This window comes from Equus caballus, chromosome 10 (assembly GCF_041296265.1).
Source record: "Equus caballus isolate H_3958 breed thoroughbred chromosome 10, TB-T2T, whole genome shotgun sequence".
NCBI lineage: Eukaryota > Metazoa > Chordata > Mammalia > Perissodactyla > Equidae > Equus > Equus caballus.
In genome coordinates, this window is record NC_091693.1 from 42755310 (window position 1) to 42759937 (window position 4628).

Below are 4628 nucleotides of genomic sequence, written 5' to 3' on the forward strand. Positions count from 1 at the left end.
CTATGATTTTTGGAACGCTACCTCCTTTTTCAAAGCTCAATTTAAGTGCCACCTCACCCGTTAAGGTTCTTCTGATTCCCCCAATAGTCTAATTCAATCTCTTTTATAAGATCAATCAAAGCTCTAATAGGTCTTAATATGTCTTTAACATTTTATAACATTATTGTTTTAGGACAAAATAGAAGCACTTTTTAAAAGAAGTTGTTTTCTCATAAAAGATGAGAAACTCTAACATAGATAGTGAGAAATAGATTTTAAAATGCATTTATATAGTCCAAAGGAAGGAACATTGCAGACATAATGAAAGAGATGAATGAAGCCAAAGAATAATCTGACAAGCTAAACATAAAAAGGTAGGATTCAAAACATTCGTAAAACGGCCACCATTTCTGACAGAGTCCATGCTTGGGGCATTTCAGCAGGTGTCTCACAAGGAGCAAGGAGGTGTGTGCTCTGTGGAGAAGTGGTGACTGCAGCTGCCAGTGCACCTCCCACAGGGCACCTTTCTTCTCTAAGTACACTGAGAACTTCCCCCACGCTATTCATACCATAGGAGTCCCACACAATCAAAGAAAAAGAGGAAAGGAACGAAGGCTCATTATTCTTAGCATTTTACTTTAAAAAGTGTTCATATAGTTTACAACACTCACTTTGAGTTGTTTAATGAAATACTTTATTTTTAAAAGTTAATTGTTATGCTGTGTGTGATCAAAAACATATCTTCATATCTGCTACCCTGTAAATAGCTTTATAAGTTGTTTTTCTGGTTTCCCTGGGATTAGGGCCTGAGGATGATTTCTGTCTCCAATCCGTTCTTGTAGATATGAAACTGCAGTCAAGCATTGCAAACTCCTGAAGCGCAAGGAACAGCGGGCTCTTAGTCGGTTTTGTTTGGTTCTTGGTAGCCAGATTACCTGGAGCGTCGTGATTCAGGCAAAAGTTCTCTCTGAAGTTCTATGTGATTTTCTTCGCAGACTTGAAAGCAAAAGCATCACAACATGAAGAATACAGTGATTATTGACCATGATTCTATCAACAGCTTTCCTGTTTACATGTAAATGGAAAAAGGGAGACAGATCACCTTTGCGATCCTGCGTTGTTAAATGTAGCTATTTCAGTAAAGTTTGAGAGGAGGTGAGTAAATTCCTCATCAAAATCTACAGAGGCAATCAGCGCAGAAAGACTGCTTCAAACATCATGTGATCATTTTCCTCTTAATATCTCTGCTTCCTAAGCTTACTGGTAGCATTACAGCATTATGTGGCTTGGATAGTAATGTGTCCCCTTGTCTTGGTAAGGCTGGCAAAGCAATAGCAAGGATAATGGTCTGCCATTCAAGCTTATAGATGTTGTTAACCCCTAAGCAAATTGTGCAGTCCATCCTGCTGTGAGTTATTGCATAAAAGGTTGACATTCAACCCCTAAGCAAACTCCAACTCTATCCTACCAATGAATTATTTTTTATTGAAGCTCGGAATTCAACATTATTGTACCTTCTTCTCTACTTTCCCTTGACTATTTCTCAGTTTCTAATGATTTCTTTTACCCATAGTAGTCCACAAAGCATATTTTAAATGCTTGAATGCACACACTTCCCCCTACACACAAATACACAGACAAATTGACATTTGCCATAGCCCTTTGCCCTGATGACTGATTGTATTTCAAGGGACACATCTGAAAAATATAAAGCAAGGTTGTCATTTTTGCCTAAACTAGTACTTGTTTTCAGTGTGAGCTCTGTGAACTGTGTGCCTGGGCTTCACCTGTTTTAGGAAAAAGACAGATTCCTGAGCCAGCCCCGAGGGCCTAGCAGTTAAGGTTTGGCAAGCTCCACTTCAGCAGCCCAGCTCAGTTCCTGAGCCTAGAACCACACTACTCATCTGTCAGTAGCTGTGCTGTGGTGGCAGCTCACAGAGAAGAACTAGAACGACTTACAGCTGGGATGTACAACTATGTACTGGGGCTTTCATGGGGAAAATGAAGAAAAAAGAGGAAGATTGACAACGGATGTTAGCTTAGGGTGAATATTACCCTGCAAGTAAAAGAAAAAAACACACAGATTGCTGGTCCCACCTTCAAGTTTCTGGTTCTGGAGCCCTGGGGGAGGCCTAAGACTAGATTAAAAAAAAAACAAAAAAGGCAGATTCCCTGAGCCCAGTCCTTGACTCACTGAATTCAAATTGCCGGAGGTGGTGCTGAGAAATTTGCAGTTTTTAATGAGCCCATTTCTTTAGGTGATTCTTCCATGAACTACATTTTGAGAGACACTGAAAGATATAAACATAAAATCTTAATTCTCTAAGTGTCCACTCATGCCTCTTTATAAAACTAACCAAGGGTGCAAGAGCAGCATCAAATCTCACACTCTCCTGCCTGAAGTCCACTGCACAGATGTCTCCACTAGCACTCACGACGCCATCCCCCCACCATGTTGTTGCTACCTACTGAAAGTCCACTTTGACCTGACTCTGTGACCATGGGCCATTGTGAGTAAAAGCTGTTCAATTGCGGAGTAAGGATAAGTGATCTCCAACGCCCCCCTAATCCTTGGAAGAATGGATAACAGTTGACTCACTGCTACTTATCACAAGGTCTTCATTCTACTGGCCCACTCCAGGTGATCAGATTGCAGCGTGAATGACTCCTATAAAGTGCGGCAGCGGCTGAAGTTTGGGGAGACCTGGTAAACAATGAGGGCTGTCACCAGCATCCCCCAGTTCAAGATGTTACCCTTTTCATTAAAAGTTATGATTCTCGGGGCCGGCCCGGTGGCGCAGCGGTTAAGTTCGCACGTTCCGCTTCTCGGCGGCCTGGGGTTCGCTGGTTCGGATCCCGGGTGCAGACATGGCACCGCTTGGCAGCCATGCTGTGGTAGGCGTCCCACGTATAAACTAGAGGAAGATGGGCACGGATGTTAGCTCAGAGCAAGGCTTCCTCAGCAAAAAGAGGAGGACTGGCAGTAGTTAGCTGAGGGCTAATCTTCCTGAAAAAAAAAAAAAAAAAAACCGAAAAAACAAACAAAAAAAGTTATGATTCTCCTCTTGTTTAAATTATAGATCATTGAGATTATTGCTCATGCTTTCACTAAACCCAGTAAAAGGAAAGATAAACTCACATGCTGTAGTGGGTAACAGAAAATTCTAAAATAATAAGATAAAGTGAGCAGAGGTTAAGGGAGAAAGCCCACGATTTTTAATAGAAACCACTTATGGTTTAAAGGATTCATTATGTTAGCTGTTTATTCAATTTTAGAACATTATAGTTGAAAGAGTCTCCTAGGCAATTAAATGAATTTCTTCTCTTTTACCCTCTCTTTGAAGATTTCAGGTTTTATGAAGCTCATATTAAAGAGCATCTTATTCCAATACTTTGATTACTTTGCTAAAAATTTCCTTCTTGGGTTAAGCCAAATTATTCTACTTTCAAAGTTCCACAGCTCTTTCTGGATCTGCTTTCTGCTGACTCACTATCAACACCAGTCCCAGACCTACAAGATAGCGCTTTATATAATTAAGACAATGCTCACATTCACATCCCGGGATACAGCAATCTCTTCCTCCCAGTGACGCTTTCAACTTCCCTGGGTCCTCAACTGTGTTAATCTCTGGAGGAGTCCATGTTTGCCCATGTCTATTAGAATGTGGTTCTCTGAGCTCAAAGAATATAGCTGGACAGACAGTTTATCATGTAGTTTGTTCTGGACGCTATGTTTTATAATACAACCTAAAATTTCATTATTTCTTCTTTTGCAATTATCACAATAATATTCACATAGATCTCAGAGTCAGCTAAAACTTTTAAGTCTCTTCCTAACCACACACCATCTCCATGCTGGTATTTAGTCAAACTTCCCTCTTTCTATACTGGTTCTTTTTATTTTTTAAATGTAAATGTAGAACTAAGTGCATTTACAGATAAAGTGTTATCTTTCTTTTTTTCCTGAGGAAGATTCACCCTGAGCTAACATCAATGCCAATCTTCCTCTACGTTTTAGTATCTGGGCTGCCAGCACAGCATGGCCACTAACAGAGCAGTGTAGGTCTGCACCCAGGAACTGAACCTGGGCTGCTGACGAGGAGCATGCTGAATTTAACCACTAGGCCACTGGGGCTGGCCCCAAATTTTATCTTTTTTATCTTGAATGATTCAGTTCACAATGAATGTTGATTATTTTTATTTAGTATTTAAATCTTCCCTCCAAACACTATGCCATCTTCAAGCATAATAGACCTGTTATTTTGGCGGCAAATATTATATAAAGAAATATTAGCAAATTTTCAGATTTTAAAAATATTTTCAAGATCTACTTATTATAAATAATAAGTAAGCCGAAGTATTATTTACCAAATCATTTCTACCTGTTTATATATAAATAAATCACAGAATTTCTATGATATTTATATGAACAGGTGGAAATTATATATATTAGAGAAATTTTATGACTCTTCATTTCTATAGTATATGTACGATATATATATATATCACACATTAACCTATTTCATGTAGCTATCTCCTCTATTTTGTCTAGAGAGCAAGTTTCTATAATCCCATTTAGGTCCATCACAATTAAATATTTATTGAAGGTTTATAATTAATTTACTTATCAAGTACTTATTCAGCACCTA

General features: G+C 39.0%; 1 long non-coding RNA gene across 1 annotated transcript; it reads right to left on the minus strand.

Annotated features, from left to right (window-relative positions):
* Window positions 1-835: 835 nt before the first annotated feature.
* On the minus strand, window positions 836-4389 carry LOC138915988 (uncharacterized). Its single transcript, XR_011422562.1, has 3 exons — window positions 2579-4389; window positions 2174-2270; window positions 836-975 (listed from the first exon to the last, which is right to left on the minus strand). It is a non-coding gene; the product is annotated as an uncharacterized lncRNA (long non-coding RNA).
* Window positions 4390-4628: the final 239 nt, after the last annotated feature.